Genomic DNA, 18355 nt, shown 5'->3' on the forward strand with positions numbered 1-18355 from the left:
GAAGAGATACCTGAAATATCTCATGGGAGCCAGTGTGATCTAGTAGTAGTGTGTTGGACTATAACCTGGGAGACCATGGCTTGAAATTCCACTTAGTCATGAAGCTCATGGAGTGACCTTGGACCAATCACAGTCTCTCAGTCTAACCTACCCTGCAGGGTTGTTGTGAGGATAAAATGAGGAGGGGGAAAACTTTGTATGACATCTTGACTTCCTTGGATGAAAAGTGGGATATAAATGTAATAAAGAAATAAACGTTTGTTTGACCTAGGTTTAAATTGATTCATTTTAGTAGTGTTAGTGATAGATTCTTCTAGATCATTTTAGCCTATATAGTAGTTTTAATCAGTCTTACCCATTCCTGCTTCCAAAGGATTCTAAGTATGGCTGTCATAGGAGAAAAGGAGGACATTTGCAGGTGCATAATATCTCCTCTACCCCAAGATACAGCTCGGTCATGATTCATGTGTTGTTCAAGCTGAGGTAACTACCCTCACTTCCTTCTCAGATCAGATAAAGATATAAAGGAAAGGAAAGGCAGTAAAACACACTTTTTAAAGAAAATGTTTCCCAATTAAGGAATGTATTCAATGCTGCATGAACAACCTCCAGTCACACAACAAGGTCTTCCCTTCTTCTCTGGCCATGCAACCCTCAAATCTATATCAGAGGTACTACAATGGTCTGGAGCAAATTTTGAAGTGCAGGGGAGAGGAGGGGAAAGTTACATTGCACAAATGGAGTAGTAGCATTGGATACAGTCCATAGTGTTTAAACTACTCTTTACACTTGGTAATGTGAATTGGGCTGCTCTGCATGAACCATCTTTGAGTGCAATCAAACCAAGTTTATCTGTTTAAACAATGCAATCCTATGCACATGTACTGTACTCAGTTGCAAGTCCACATTGGTTAAAAGGATTGTGATGTATGCCTTAGGCAAGCATCCTGGCGTAGATAGTTCCTCTCTCATTGCGACCCTCCAAATTTCACTTAAGCTGGTAACAAATCCATGCAACAGAGGCCACCTCTGCCTCCCAAAGCACTCCCAGATAAGGGACTGTAGCACTGAAGCTTAAATCATGTTAGAATCAGAATAACTAAAGGAGCTTAGCTTGGGATCGATTATACCCTCTTTTATTAGTTGCTATACTAGAGAAGCTTACTGCTTGCTTAATAGATTTTTATTACTGTACTGGTTACTATTGTGTTGTTTTATATAGCTGTGGTTCTGTCAGCTAAACCTGTTGTCATTGACCGTGTTACAGAAGTAACAAAGGGCATTCTCATTTTTTCATGAAGCGTTTAATCCATATTTGCTTACTGCTGCTATGGAAAAGACAAGTGTATCAGTAGAGAAGCCTCCTTAGGTTGCATGTTGTTATATTTATAGCACAATAGATCCCTGACATGGTTGAAGTTTGAGTGCTTTCCATGCATCTCTGCCAATGCATCTGTTTTCTCTTAATTTATTTTCAAAGATGCCAGAATGAGTGCATGGAGACTATTTTGCCTAATAAAGCAGAGACATTATGAAAGTGCATAAAGGATGCTGTACTGTTGCTTTTTCATAGTGGTAATGTGAGCTGAGACTATAGCTAGGGCTTTGTATTGCTTCATTCTTTGGTGAAAATCAAATGCTGATAAGGATGCCAAATAATTTTGACATTAGTCTTCTGATGCTACATTTTTTCAGTTTAACATATCTTCCATATTAATTTAGTGTTCAACAGTAGGAGATTTACTGGGGGGGGGGGGTTAATAAGTATTTCTGTATCCCTGTCCTTAAAGCTTATTGTCCTATAGAGAAATGCTGGCTCATCAGAACATTGCTAGAGTAAGGTTTTCCCACCCATGCCTGTCACAATGTGAATCAGCCTTCCTGGACTTAGGAAGTCGTGGAAGAAACTGGAAGTAAACACTAGAGAAACTGGAAGTAAACACTGACAAAGAGCTCCCTGTTGTGTGGGAGGAGTAAGCTTTGCTTGGGCTAATTCCAGCTAACATCTACAGCACTGAACCATAGTTTAGTGTTACATGTGAACCCAGCTGGTGTATAACAAACATAAGTGACTCTCCACTTCGCGTTTGTTTGAGACACATTGACTATACCATACAATAAGATGCTCTCTTCTCCCCTTTTGCACTCCCAGTTCCCCCTTTCAGTTCTGTGTTCATGGTAACTATAATTTACCTTTATGTCTGAATGAGGCAAGCTATGGTCACTGTGAGCCATTGTTTACTTTCAAACCAAAATGAGAAACCATTGTTTGAACTGAGCTTGTAATGCTGGTTTGCAGGCAAACTGATTAGATTTAACAGCACACTGTAGTTACCCTGAACCTGGATGGGAGAGAATAAAAGTACACAAACCTGAGGTACATCCCAATAACCAAACCATATAATATCTGAACCAAGTATCTGTACAGAACTTAAATGGAGTTTGCTGTGGCTCTTATAATGGTTAATGTACTAATGGACTGTAAAGAGCGGTATTGAAATTGTTATGTAATTGCAGCCATGTCCAGGAATCATTTGCACAGTTTGCTTTATTTGTATTGGGTGCGTGCCATTTATATATACACAAGTATAACCAATAACAAATCCATTTTACTGTTTGCATCTTGGTTATTCCCCTGTAATTGGTAGAATATCCATTGCATCAAAGAAGACAGCAGCCTCCCTAGAAAGCAGAGCAGAGGAAATCTTCAGAATATAAGTGACTTTAATGACAATTGTTCAGCTTAAGCAAAAAAGTAATGCATGTAGACAGCACTGCAGATAATTCAAGATATGAGCTACACTATCAAGTGCTGTGGATCACAGACTTTAATCGTAAACAAGTTCCACTGAAATCAATAACATTTCTGAGTAAACATTTTTAGCATTGTGCTATAAGTTTATTGTGAAACTAAGATGCCTCAATTCCTGAAAACAGACATACATCAATAGATATGCTTCAATAAATGTTTCTAAAATTCTTCTTTAAAAAAAGAAAAGAAAAGAAAAAAAGCTTAAAACTCCTAATATTTCCCGCTTTCAGCAGAATAACTCTATGAACCAGTGCTGAGATGCCATTTTAAGAGGTTAAATTACTTTCTAAATGTTGCTGTGAAGCAGAAGGGAAGGGAAAAGATCAAGTTACTCATTCTTCATTCCAGAGCCTACCACTACACTTGAAGGCTGGAGACATGCTGGCTAGAATACACAGTTGCCAGTCGTCTTTAGCCCTGCCCCCACTCAGGGGAAAGACCAAAAGAGATTTTCTTTAAAGGGGGCCTGGAAAGGGAAAACAATTTTTCTTTTCTCCAGGATTTTTTAAGTGCAGCTGCCATATCATCTACTATGCTGATCATATAATCACAGTTGTCGTGTTTTTAGTTATTACTTCGCCAAATGTTACTTTTATACGCGTAAGAAAGTTTTGGTCCCTTTACTTTTTTTTCAGGGTGAACATAAACTAACCTAACTAGTTGATAACTGTGTTGCACGAGCTGGTACTTTATTCTTAATTCTGTGTACCGTTATAGAAAGAATGGAGGAAATTGCTTGTTGACTTTCTCTCACAAGGGTGCATGCACTCTTACATAAAGAAATGAACCACTAGTAATAGCTACACATTGACGTGTATTTTCTCTTTATGCTCAAAAAGCTCTTCAGCTCAGTTGTAATCAAATGAAGCAGGAAAGGCTTGTACCTCTTCCTTCTCTCCCTCAGTATTTTTCATTGCAGTCAGGACAGTATGCTCCTGTCCTGGCCACGTCCTGTAAGAACATACCTCTTAATGGTGGAGAGGAGGCTGCAGGAGGGTGGGGTGGGAGGAGAGAGACGACAGCTTAATCAGCAAGGGTCATACATTTTGGGGGGTTGATTCAGAGAGGCAGGCATGGTGATCAGATGGTTACGTTTATTACAATATTGCTGGTTTCCCATAGCTGATCAGGGACATTGGTAGGAAAAGAGTTGGTCTTGAGCACAGCTTATGATGTAAAGCAAAATAAGAGCAATGGCAAATCATGATTTTTGTTTCTCAAGAGGCTAAAGTTTCCCATTATGCCAATAACCGCCACATCTTTGACTTCTCCCTTTTCAGACACATTTATGAGATTGATGTGACCATATGAGGATTAATATATATGGGGCAGATTATGAAACAAGGGTGGGGAAGGCACATCAATCTAAGTTTATAGGAGCTGGTGATTGAAAGATGTCTGCCATTCACCTGGAATTTGGAAACACACAGATGGTGGTTCAATCAGTTTAGTTGGAAGGGGAGGAGGAATCCAGTTCAAATTATTTGTGTGATGCACCACTTGCCTTTAATCTTGGGACTACATAAGCAAATGCACAATTTTATCCATGCAGTTAGCTACTTAAAAATCAAAGGTTGCCTTACATGAATACATTTGTAAGAAATATGTCTAACTTTAATGGAACATTGCTAAAAAATTTCTCTCAACTTTTTGTGTTTATACTAGGTCAATCATTATTATAGCTAGTAATACCTGCCTTTAAAATAAATAAATAATGTTTTGCGTGGCTATTTAGTACATTGAGTTCCACAAAGATGTGATGTTAGTTTGCAGACATGCAAAATATGGAATTTCTATTTTTAACTCGTGCAGTTAGTTGTATGCATGCAACAGAACTGTGAAAAAAAGAATGATACCTCTGATCAGTTTATTGCTAGTTAAAGATGTAGTGACTGAAAAGTCTGCTTTTATTATACTCCAAGTGTGGATATACACAGGAAGCACTGTGTAAAAGTCTCAGCCAGATTGAAATGTGCGTGTTTCTGAGATTTCTCTGACCATTTCTTTCTCAAGTTGCGAGTTGGAAAAAAGGCTCTCGCAGTTTTTAGCAAAGTATTGTCACAGACTGCTGTAACTGCTTGTGGTCCTGCAAAAATTCTATAATCTTTGAAAGTCGTTGGCTACAGTATTTATGTGAAGTACAGTGGTACCTCGGGTTAAGAACTTAATTTGTTCCGGAGGTCCATTCTTAACCTGAAACTGTTCTTAACCTGAAGCACCACTTTAGCTAATGGGACCTCCTGCTGCCACCGCGCCACCACCATTGTGCGATTTCTGTTCTCAACCTGAAGCAAAGTTCTTAACCCGAGGTACTATTTCTGGGTTAGCGGAGTCTGTAACCTGAAGCGTCTGTAACCTGAAGCGTCTTTAACCTGAGGTACCACTGTAGCCCTATGATGGGATGTACACACACTATTGTAAAGTATTTAGTTTCTGTGTTTGGAAAAATTACAGAAGTAATGAAATTGGCATGTATAGTTAGTAAACAGCTTCTGAAACATCCCTCAGAATATGTAATCCATAGACATAACCACAGGAAAAATGGTGGGGATCAAGATGTCTTGCCATAATTTGGGGAAAGAGAATAATTGTGGCCAGTTCAGTTCAGTTCAGTTGCAGTATCTAGCCTCTAGTTTTTATCCCACAACTGATTCACATTTGAAAAACTTTCTTCCCCTATTTTTCCCCCTGGCAGTACTACAATAGCACCTGCTTCTTATATGAAGCCAACACAAGTAGTTGCCTCTCTTCCTAAGATCAGCCTTAAGGCATTGAAATTCCTAGGCAAGCATTTTTCTCCCTTGTTTACCCTTAATACTGGAGAGGTAGAATTGAGGTTTGATTCTTTCTGCATGCCTACATCATGCAATCATGGAAATATGTCTTAAGTAGATTTTTAAAACATGGAGAGGAATTCTTAATATTTTGGATTGGTAATCTTTTTTGTATTTTGGAGGAAAGAATAGATGAACTGAACTTGCTTATTAACAAATTAAGCGGCATGGTACTGTTGGAGCGCTCCTCCATCTTGATTGCTATTACTCCTCAAGTGGAAGAAGCTTCACTTTACTGTGTGTTATGTGCCCTCTGAACTAACACAGGCTGCTTTACATCAGTTCTGTTGTGAAGTTCATTGAACTTCCTTACAGCTCATTGAAGTTTGTGCCGCTCTTCCATGAAAGCCTTGTTGTTGTTGTTGTTGTTGTTGTTGTTGTTGTTGTTGTTTAGTCGTGTCCGACTCTTCGTGACCCCATGAACCAGAGCACGCCAGGCACTCCTGTCTTTCACTGCCTCCCGCAGTTTGGTCAAAACCATGAAAGCCTATGGGTCCGCATTTCTGAAGCAGCCCTGCCCACAAGCCTGCATTTTCTTCTTGCAGAAGGTGATCAAGTCAGTGATTTTAGCTATAAGGTGTGGCAATAGGAGAGGGAGTTTGATCAAGGATTGAATCACTTCTGAAGTCTCATTGAGTGTGGGGTGGGGTGGGGCTTTGACTGGCCCCACCGTTTTCCACAAAACGTCTCAGGATTCCATCTGTTCTAAACCTTGGGCTTGTTTGTGGATGTTATTTTCGCACACATTGTGGCTGTGGGAAATTTAATAAGGTCTCAAGTAGGACATGTAGGTTTGTCAGAAAAATGATATAGCAGATATTCTGTTGGTGTCAGTACAGCAAGAACCATGCTCCTATTTTCAGTGGTTTATATGCGTTCCAACAGACATTAACAAGATTAGTGAGATTTCAGCAAATGCGTAGGAAAAACACTTTATGTTTTGGCTTTACAATTATATTCTATAGTGTGTGGGGAAAAACAAGAATTTTCCAAATATAAAAAGAGTGTTTGATAAAGAGGTTTAATGTCAGCCTGTCTATTCAGCAATGACTGCAGTCTTTAAGAACTGGTGTTATCTGATATTTGAGTTAGTTTCGGGTTGCTCCATTTTACACAAATTTATTATTGATTCCCAAGGCCTGTTAAACCAGTGATAGGAATACTTACAAATGTGCATGGAGGCAGAAACATTATGACCTTCTTGTAATGACAAAGGTTATTATGAAGCTTTGAGGTAGCAATCCTGAAACTTATTTTTTTGAGGGCTGAGTGCTTGATTGTCTGCTCATGCCAAAGGCAGAACTGCACGTGTTAACCTTTGGAATTAGCTTGAGTCAGGCTCATTAGCTTGCTGTGTTCAGCTTAACCAGAACATTATGGACAATGTGGAAGTCTTTCTTTAGCACAGGACTAGGGAACCTGTGTCCCATCAATTGCTTTTGGACTACAGTTCTCGTAATAGAATCATAGCAACCTGACCATTGACCACATTGGTGGGGGCTGAGAAGAGATGGTGACCAACAGCCTCTGAAGGACCACAGGTACCCAGGCCTTCAAGATTTTGAACTCTGCATGCTGACACAATGTAGTTGGACAAAAATCGACTTCAAAATCCTAAAGCACTAATGGGGCACCTGTGGTTCTCCATATGTCCCACTCCTGATTTAGGATTTAGAACCCTTATTTTTGCCCAGCTACATATCAATCATGTGCAACAGCATCATTTTTATGTTTGTAGTGTTTTTTAATAGTATTGAAGTAGCATAATTTATTGCATAGTCATGCAGCCTTTCTGGCAGCTGGTAGGAATATGCTGCAGGCCATGTTGCATTCCCACTGGAGGTGAAGAGCAACCATCAATTGGTGTCAAAATACGCTCGTAACTTTTCAGCTCTTTCACTTGATGGCATAACAGAAGGTGGGGAGAACATCTTTAGTGTTTTTGAAGTAGGCACATAACAAGCTACAGAGCCTTTGTGTAGACATTTTTCTCAGCTGCTTCTGCCTTCATCAGTGTTATGTTCCTGTGTGTGTGTGTGTGTGTGTGTGCGCGCGCACACACACACACACACACACACACACATATATTTCTGCAGGAGGCACAAGGAAGCTGTTTTTATACTGACCTGTAGATCTTAATGAATGGTTAGTCCTCAAATTTATTCCTGGTGCTGAACATGTTTGTGATTTTGCCATGGTCTCAACCTTGTGAATACTAGCCATTCCAAATGGAAATCTGTCATAAGATTTACATACAGTTTCACAAAAATATTGAAGCATGTACATGGACACTCTTAAAGATCTGAACCACACAAGAGTTCTGAACCACACAATAAGGGCTGAGAAAACAGAGCAGTGCCCTTCCATTTTACCCTTCTGTATTTCTGACAAACCTATCCATCTTGCTGGGGTGGGGAGGAAGTTTACAGTAGGTAGAGTCTGTGCAGAGAATTGTGTTCCTCTAAAGATTCAGCCCAGCATAATTATCCTACTTTTCAGGAGTGGCTTGCTATAGTTATACAAACCTACTTCTCAACCTCTTCCACTTCTCCCACACCCTATCAGCCATATAGCTGCTATACAGAGTCCAGGAGCCAGCATACTACCCCACCTTCCAAAATACGTATTCACAATGCAAGATTTCTCCTCTTAACTTAAAGCCAGCTTTGACCGTTTTAATCACTTGCCTTTCCCCATAGAACTGCTTTTTTATTTTTTAAAAAAAGAGACGGGAATGCAATTTTGGGGAGTGAATTGTCAAAATAGATCTTATTTATGGCAACAATTTATTTAAAACTGAGGGCCAAGCTAGGAACTATTACAGGTTCTTTAAGGCACTAGATCACATAGGAAACTGAGAATATTTAAATTCCTGAGTGATAGCATTTTTAGAAGCCTCAGCAACCAGATGGTTAAGATTCTTCCAGTCCTTCCCTAAGTTAACATAGTTACTACACCAAGTTTTATATCCCCACTTCAATTGTTTTTGTTTTTGACTATGCCAAGACTATAGAAGTCTGTTGGTTGTCATCCTGAATTATATACAGTTAATTGCATATGAAAATGGAGCCTGTATGTATGTAACACTTTGAAGAATTGTGTTGTTGTGCATCATTGCAGATGATGGCGAGCATCCAAATAACTACTTTAGGCATATCCAACAACTCGGGCATGCCTAGTGGGATTCATGGTGTTATCACAGACTGCTTTTGAAAGCCCCTTCAAAGTACTTTGCTACACAGTACAGAGAGGCTGTGTAGTGTTAGTTTGTGTTATTTGCAGACTAACATTTATGCGCACAAATACTCTATAGCTGGTAGGATGAAACACATACACATCTTTTTAGTTCTTAAAAAGCCTGTTTGAAATTAAATTCCAACTCTTTTCCTGTCTTACAGCTTTAAAGAAATATGCATTGTTACAATTTTATTTTGGAATTGATGAAGTGGAAATACAGATGAAACAAGTTTGCAGGATATCAACTCTACAGCACCATTTCATCCCACTCATCAGCAAAAGGTAACAAACATCCATTCAAAAATGGGCTCAATTCAAATATAACATTCTTATGGGCTGTTGGATTAGAAATGTTAACTTTTATTTAAAGCACCAATATCCTGCCTATCTTAAAAGTTCAAGGTGGCTAGCAAAATTCTGGGGGAGGGGGGTCTATAATATATCTCCTGGTCAGATTCAAAGCTGCAAATAAACAAAACAAAGCAAAAAACACGAACCAGCCTTCCTTGCTGTGCTGGTTTTTTAGTCCTCACTGTAGCAGGAGGGCATGAGTTTCATTACAGGCACTTGAAACATAATTGACAATCAGCGTCCATTGTATTTCATATTTGAAAATATCATATAAAATGCCTGTTGGCTCTCCTTGTTGGAGAGGCTGATTAAATCCCTTTTCAGACACTTTGTAAACTTCTAGGCAAACTATCAACCAATCCTACTGGTCAGAGTGGCTGAGAAGATCAAAAGGGATGGTGCCTTAACCCTTGGCAGAAAAATAATAGTTTAGCACAGGCTTTCTCAGCCTCGGCCCTCCAGATGTTTCTGGCCTACAACTCCCATGATCCCTAGCTAGCAGGACCAGTAGTCAGGGATGATGAGAATTGTAGTCTCAAAACATCTGGAGGGCCGAGGTGAAGGAAGCCTGGTTTAGCATATGATATTTCAAAATAGTCTAGCTCAGTTCAGATGTTTTTGATTGCTGTTCCGTTTATGGGGTAAAATTGGTCCAATATCTGATCTATCATTACATGCAGAAGTTTGTTCATGGTTGGACACATAATAATGAGTCTCAGCAGAAACTGGCCCAGATAGATGGACATTAGTATGTCATTGTTTAAAGCAATGAAAAAAGAAAAACTTTTTTCTCTGGACCACACCACACCACATTATTTTATTGATAAGAAGTACATTGCAAAACAAGAAGAATCAACTACTAGCAGTGCTTGATTTATCATATAGAAAACAACTACTTCATAACATGATCACGGGACATCCAGAAAGTGTGAAACAATGCAGCTACATAAGAACATGACTCATTTCCAAAATATAATTCTAAATGAGCCTCTTACACATGTATGTTAAGTGTGTATACAAACTCAATGAGAGGTGTGAGCTTGCAGTATCACTTGATGCTCCTAGTCTCATTTTGAAAAGCTAGTTACTCATATTTTGAAAATAGAAAAATATTTTTACATTATACTACACTAAAATGTTTCTTTGATTGTCCTTGAATCTTTGTAGCACATTTTCCAGCCTCTCCTGCCACACTTGTGTGGTGCACCACACCCTCTGAGAACCACTGTTTTAAATGAATGGTGATGAAATCTTATTGGCAAAGTTATACTTCTGAGTATTTTTTAAGAGAAAGGTCCTGTTTACACTCTAGTTTGAAAGATAGGCTTGGATACATTTATCCCCTTCAGAATGCTCTCATTGGATAAGGCAGAAGAGGGAGTTTGCTGAAGATACTGATGAAGTAATAGTAACCAAAGTCCAAGGGAACAAATAGCAAGAAAAATTCAGGGCAACTTAAAGGAAAGATATGAAAAAAATCATTTATGATATTGAAATTTGGGACATAATGGTGAGTGTCAAGTAGAATAAACCCATTCTAGTAAAACACTTAGCTTGGTATTATTGTAATTTTCACCTGCTATTAAAATGAGATAATTCAATAATTAAAATTATGATTTTGTTTCTGTTCAGATAGCTTTCATTGTACTTACTTTTGTGAGAAGTTCTTGATCCAGTATCTAGTTTTATTTCACATTCAGTTTTAAATTGTGTTTTTATGTTGCAAATGCTGAAATTGTGGAGAAACATAACAAAAGATTCATAAAAATGCATCATAGGGGAATTTAGGTAAATATTGTGTACATGGCAAAATACATAATGATCCCAAGCAACATTTCCTTAAAATATGTGTCCCTTTAAAATTTTCACTCATCTTCCACAGAAATGAAGCACTTGCTTTCCTTCCCAAGCACATTATAATTTTATGCTAAGAAACTTTGGGATTCCTCATAAAAAGTCCCCCCCCCCCAATATCAACACTGCTTAGCATTGATTTTCATGAATTGGGGGGTACCATGAAACAACCTTATTTTAACACTTTAAAAAACTAAGGGAAAATACCAGTCTGTTGCTATTGAAGTGTGAACATTATCTTTGTACTCTGTTTTGTTCATCTACTGAAATTTTGATTGGTTTTAGAGTCTGTTTTGAAACTGTTTTTAGACCTACCTTGTTTTGAGCTTCAGGGAATACATTTTTGTGAAAGAATGTGTCCATAGTTGTTTAGTCATAACACATTTATGATACCTAAAAATACATAGTTGCCTGTTTATCTTGCTCTAACTTGAAATCAACCACTTACTTGATAAGAGACACAAAACAGGAGTCCTTACAAACTTGAATTAAATGTTGCTCCACAACTTCCTCTACTATCAGCCAACTGTTCTGCTCAGCTTAATAGTTTTCTGATACCCTTTGTGGGCAACACTGAAAACTCTGGTATTTCTGTTATTGAAACTCCTTTGGCCATAGTTCCTAAGCACAGTTGCTCACAATGCACTCATTGCATTCCAATCAGAGCAAAATACAGTCATACCTCGTGTTGTGTTCCGCTCTTCTTACGGACTTTCAGCTTACGAACGTGGCAAACCCAGAAGTATTTACTTCCGGGTTCGCCGCCCGCGTATGCACAGAAGCAACCTGCGCACTATGTGCAGAAGCGATTGCTCGCACCTCACACATGCTCGGAAGAGGCTCTCTAGTTGTGGACTTTTTGGGGTGCAAATGGCACCCCAAAACGGATTAAGTCCACAACTAGAGGTACCACTGTAGGTTTCGTTGGCCGAGTTTGAACATCATGCTTAAACCATAGTTTCAGTATTATATAAATGATTCTGGACATGAGCCTTGGGTTTGCCCTCTCTTTTGTAGTTCAGGCATGAAAATGAGATTGGAAGAATCTGCTTTCAGGTTAAAATAACCATGGTTGTCACTACAGTTACTCTAGAGTTTAGTTTATTGGAACAAGTTAGAATCAATCCATGGTTTCTGATCCTGGCATTTCCTGTGTGTTGTTTCCTTCAGACTTCTCATAATGAAGCACTCCAGCAGTAAAACAGCGCACAAACCTGATGTTGGGAATTGTTGGATTGACTTTAGATCTTTTCAGTTTAAATGGTGATCCTAAGATAGCTGTGCATCTGAAAGGGCCAGTTCAGAGTTCCCCTCCATCTACTTCTGTTAGAGTGGGGAGAGAGAGAACAATTTGCGTTTAGTGGGAATGGTTTGAACACACATTCTGGAATGTTTCTTAAAGTATTTTTCACCTCACATTAAAAGGTTGCATCTGCTTTGACCATTAGTTTGCTTCCAGTAGTCCTTAACTTACTGAATAAGTAGTTTCTGTCAATCCTTTTGCCCTCATTACATGGGTGTAGCTCGGTTTCTCGTTAGGGGGGCAGGCAAAGCATTTTTTAAGGGGATCAGCCAAAGTTGCTCAGCTTTTTGAGAGGAAATCACTGGTAGAAATATCCCCCAAAAGACATCTGCTGGCGCCACCCCCCAGCTATGCCCATGCCTCACTATACTCCATTCTTCAGCAGGGAAAGATCCATGAATGCCACTGTTGCTAACTCACACTCTTGTGTGACTCTGTTCTTCCACAGCACAGTGGTACCTCATGTTACGTACCGTCCCCCTTAAGAATGCTTCAGGTTTTGCACTCCGCTAACTCAGAAGTAGATGCCCCTTGTTGCGAACTTTGCCCTGGGATGCGAGCGGAAGTCGCGCTCCAGCGGCGTGGCAGTAGCAGCAGCAGGAAGCGCCATTAGCAAAAGCACGCCTCATGTTATGAACAGTTTCCGGTTACGAACGAATCTCTGGAGCAGATTAAGTTCGTAACTGGAGGTACCATTGTAGTTTGCTCACTCTGGCCGTGGGTACTCTTTCCTGACCAGACAAATGGAGATACTACCCTCTTTTCACCAATCGGGGGGAAATCTGCCCCTTTGGAAACAGAATATGCGGTGCAAATAGCACCTCCAAACATAAGGACATTTAATAAATGTGCAACATAAAAATATAAGAAGAGCCTGTTGCATCAAGCCAGTGGCTCATCTGGTCCAGCATCCTCTTCTCACACTGGCCAAACAGTTGCCTATGGGAAGCCGCCTCTCTCCTGTGGTTTCCAGCAACTGATATTGAGAAACCCCAAAGTGGAGGTAGAACATAGCTACCATGGTTAGTAGCCATTGATAGCCATATCTTCATGAATTTGTCTAATCCTATTTTAAAGCCATTGAAGTTGGTGGCCATCCCTGCCTCCCATGGGAGCAGATTTCATCGTTTAACTGTGCACTGTGTCCAGAAGTACTTCCTTTTGTCTGTCCTGAATCTTTCAACATTCAGCTTCATTGAATGTCCCCTAGTTGAAAGACAGAGACAAACCTGTCTCTATCCACATTCTCTACACAATGCATAATTTTGTACAACTCTATCATGTCTCCTCTTATTGATCTTCTATGAAAATCCCAAACTGTTAAAACCTTTCCTCATGGGGAACTATTCTATACCATCGATCATTTTTGTTGCTCTTTTTGGAGCCTTTTCCAGCTCTACACTGTCCTTTTTGAAGTGAGATGACCGGAACAGTACTTAGTATTCAAAGTGTAGCCGCATCATAGATTTGTATAATTGCATTATATCATCAGTTTCATTTTAAATTCCTTTCCGAAAGTTCCCTAGCATGGAATCTGCCTTTTCTGCAGCTACCACACACACTGGGTTGGCATCTTCATCAAGCTATTCTCTCCGAACTCCAAGGTTTTGCTCTTGTCAGTTACCACCGGTTCAGACATCAAGACCATGTATCCTATGCAAAACTAAGTCGTCTCCCCCTGCATCATTTTCATACTTGTTTACATTGAATTGCTTTTTGACATTTTACAGCCCATTCACACAACTTTTAGAAATCCTTTTGGAGCTCTTCACAATTGTGTTGTGTTTTGACCATCCTGTACAATTTAGAATCATCAGTTCCTCAGTTCTCACTCTATAAAATGAGTATGTTAATTACCTTGTGCATAAATGAGAAAGAGTTGCTGTGAATTAGATCATAATTATAAACAAAAGTGTGTTACAGCCTGGTGTTGATAAATGCTAGGGCTCTGTGTAATACTACTCTTAGCTTAACAGTTAGTAATGCAAGAATAATAGAGTGAGCTCCATGTATTGCTTCTCCCACTTCCTTGGACTCCCCCACCCGCCCTCTAATGGTAGAGAGGAAGGGAGGAAGTTCCACACTCTGATTCTGATTACTTAACTATTGTGAAGCAACCAAGAGCATTGAATCTGAAATGTTGGTGTTGCCCCTCTACATTCTTAGTGTTAGATTCACAAATGTTAATGAATGATACTAATGAGTTGGGCAAATCTTCTGACCCAAAGTTCATCTGCGTAAGTCCTGAGATGACATGATTTAACAAATTGTATGGTCTAACTTATCATTCTACACTTTCACTCTTCAAACACTTTCCCATAACTATAGCTGGGGTCCCCCCCCCAGCAGATATGTCACATCTACCCCATTTAAAATCTTAGAAGCCAGTTCCACAGATTAAAATCTGCAGAGCACATGGGGTCATGCCCTGTGTTTTTAATATCTTGCACCCTTAAAAATGTGTTGACAATCAATTGATTTCTCTCCTCTTCATCCCAAACACCCCCTCCAAAACCCAGCCCTATCTAATTCAAAATATTTGTTTCCCTTAAATATTCTGATAGTTCTTTGTTTAATTGTCTGGAATGTCGCTGGCATACCAAGAAGGCTGAAAGTTGTAACACCAAGTTTTCTTGCACTGTGGGTATGCAAGAATTTGTGTGCCTCATTCTTCTGAATTACTTAATGTTTTATATAGCGACACTGAACTGCAAAACAACGGCTTTTAACATTTTATCCTTAAATAAAGTCCTTCACTGTTTTTGTCTGTAGGGATGGCAGGAGGGGGAGATTGCTTACTGAAGGAGAAGACAGTATTCTTATGCTAATCCAGTCTGTGGATAAGGAGCAATGCAGCCATGCAAACAATGGAAGTGGAGCCAGAAAGTCTGCTGTGTAGTCTAGCACGCCTTGAAAAGCATATGAGACAGGGCGCCTAGGGCTGCTTAAGGGGAGGGGCCCAAGAAAAGGGGAGCGCTTTACTCCAAGTTATTTTATGGAACTGGCAGATGACCAAAGAAAGGAACCTTACTACGTAGACAGAGAGAATTAAGATGAGGGGGATGAGAGAAAGGAGTTTCTGAAATCTGCTTTTCAGTTTTCATAGACTAAAACCCTAGCTTTGGCTTTATTTAATGTATGGCTGCAATTGAAACCTCAAATTCAGCTTGAAAAGATTTTCACATAAAACTATAAATATTACAAAAAGCTTATTTTAAGAGAAGATGCCAACTTTGAACAGGGTTTTGTTAGATTCACATGGTTAAAATATCTGATCACACAAATCACTGACCAGCAAAATGCCCATTTCTGTTAATTGCCTTTATATTTAACTTCTGGCAGTGTTTTATTTAATTTATTCATACTCAACCTTTCAAAACCTTCATCTGCACACACTATACAGTTAGAAATGAGGCATACCATCCAGCTGGAGTTCTACTTAAGTGGCTTACCTATTCCTGAAGGAATGAATGTTGTAATCTAAAGTTATCAGCTTGCATGTCTTGCTGAAGAATGATAGCAAGCATTTCTTCTTGGCTTATTATCTTTTCAGTATGCTAATACTAGGTAGTAAAAGCGAGATGATGAATTCTTAAAAGAAATACCAATTGTATAGCAAATTAATATCCTTTTTTGAACGCTATGATTTCTCTACACAAGGGGCAATAAAGCAGGCACCTGGAGAACTCATTCTGCAACATAATACTAACATTTATTAATGGCAGTTGGCAATTCACCATACTTTAAAGGGAGGGCTGTTTAAATTCCATAGGTGAGGTATAAGGATCATAAATAAATATGAACCTGTAGCAGATTATTTTGGTGGTTTTATTTACGTGTTCAGTTTTTAGTATGCACAGTGGTACCTCGGTTTAAGAACTTCTGGTGGTCCGTTCTTAACCTGAAACTGTTCTTAACATGAGGTACCACTTTAACTAATGGGACCTCCTGCTGCTGCTGCGCCGCCGCCACGCAATTTCTGTTCTCATCCTGAAGCAAAGTTCTTAACCCAAGGTACTATTTCTGGGTTAGCAGAGTCTGTAACCTAAAGCGTCTGTAACCCAAGGTACCACTGTATTGCATTTTATGAAGTGAGGGGCTTTTGCAGATTCTAGTCAACAAATTCACAAGTTATCTGTCATTGGGCAACAATGCTGAGCGAATGGAAGTTCTCTCTGCCACCTTTTCCCTGACTACAGTCATACCTCGTGTTACAGACGCTTCTGGTTGCACATTTTCCGGTTGCACACCGTGCCAAACCCGGAAGTACCGGAACAGGTTACTTCCGGGTTTCGGCGCATGGATCGTGACCTGCATGGATCATGTTCGCAACCCAAGTGTCCACTGTACTTCACTGAGAAAAGCTCCTTCACAAGGCAAAGGAAGTGCCTCTCCAGCTCTGCATGGCTGCCAGGCAGTCATGTTTAGTGAACAGCACTGTCTTCTTTGTTCTTGCCTCCTACCCACCCTCCTCACTAAGGAAAAAAATCCTCTTCGAGACAAAAGGAGTGCCAGCTGTGTTAACTCCATGTGGCTGGTGGGCAACAACAGCTGAGTGATGACAGGTTGCCTTGGGGATGCCAAGGAACGCCTTTGTCGGTGCTGGTATGACAACCCCCAATCTAAGCAACTTATACATTGGATGACAGTAAACCCACCAACAAATCACAGAACACGTCTGTAGACACAGAAGTGACATATGAATAGATCACAGAATTTTAGAGTTGGAAAGGGACCCTTAGGATCATCTAGTCTAACCCCCTGCAGTGCAGGAATATGCAGCTGTCACAAATTGGTGATGGTTTTCAGTGGCTCCTTTGTCAAAATTTGATGAGTGGGGAAAGAAACCATGAAAAAAGTATGTAGTGTTCAGACTATTCTAATGAATCTGGCATGCGCACTTACACTCACATTCCTTTTCTCTTTCTTGATTTTCTTCCTTTTCCCTCTCTCCTGACGCTTGTAGCACAGTGCCCTGTGGAACACCCTCCCGGCATATGTCAAGGCAATAAGCAACTATTTTACTTTTAAAAGACAACTGAAAGCGGCCCTGTTTAGGGAGGTTCTTAATGTTTGATGCTGTATTGTTTTCAATATTTGGGTGGAAGCTGCCCAGAGTGGCTGGGGAATAAATTATTATTATTACTCATTTCTACTTCATTTTCCCCTCCCCTTTCCCTCCTCATTCAGTTACTCCACTTTCCAGTTACTCAAATTCTGATTTGATAATTGAAAATCATATAGAGCTGAAAGAGGAAGTGAAAAAGAGCATCACTCTTCTAATTTTGTTCTTAAGTTCTAGTACTTTCAGAGGGGTGGTGGTGTGGTAACCACCCTCATCACAAAGTGGGTAGTGAGCTAGGGATAGGACACTATTGCGTGTCACATGGAGTATCACATTGACCACTCCAGTTATGAACAAACATGGCAATTTAAAATCTTTTAAAATATTCTGAAATACACAGTCCTCTGTTATAGGCAAACTGTTTGTAATGCATTTTATTAATATCAAACAAGTGCATATAAATCTTACATAGCTGATCCTAAAACATTAAGCCAGTTCATTTTGTTCTTTAAATTACACCCAGAAACTCTCCTAATCAAAGCATTTCTTAGTTGAACATAGCCTCATTTTTTGCACTTTTAATTACTTCATTTTCATTTTTATTACAATGATTACAAGGCATTGAAACAACTCTGAAACGCTTTTTCCTCTGGCTCTCAGAGAACTCAAATGTCTGAGCATCTTTCAGAATGTATTAGAAAAAAGCTTTAAATGGCCAGGATAAGCAAGGGGTTATTTGTGTTAGCCCTTGTTGATAGGGTGAGGTAAAAATCAATTAAGTTAGTATGCTACATACAGGAAGTACAAATGACCAAGGTCTGCCACTCCAGAAGCATAAGCTTAGTGTAACTAAATCCTAGTGGTTTATGCAAGTTAGCTGTGCCACAAGTTATGTGGTA

The 18355-nt window shown here is 39.5% G+C and overlaps 1 protein-coding gene across 1 annotated transcript in view; it reads left to right on the forward strand.

The window, feature by feature from the left end:
- Positions 1-18355, forward strand: part of BMPR1A (bone morphogenetic protein receptor type 1A) — a 57160-nt gene that overhangs the window by 15632 nt on the left and 23173 nt on the right. Inside the window, exon 2 of the mRNA XM_081005010.1 lies at positions 9045-9165. The gene's annotated coding sequence lies outside the window, so the exon portion shown is untranslated. The remainder of the gene's footprint in view (positions 1-9044; positions 9166-18355) is intronic.

This window comes from Podarcis pityusensis, assembly GCF_964106645.2.
Source record: "Podarcis pityusensis genome assembly, chromosome: 5".
NCBI classification, from domain to species: domain Eukaryota; kingdom Metazoa; phylum Chordata; class Lepidosauria; order Squamata; family Lacertidae; genus Podarcis; species Podarcis pityusensis.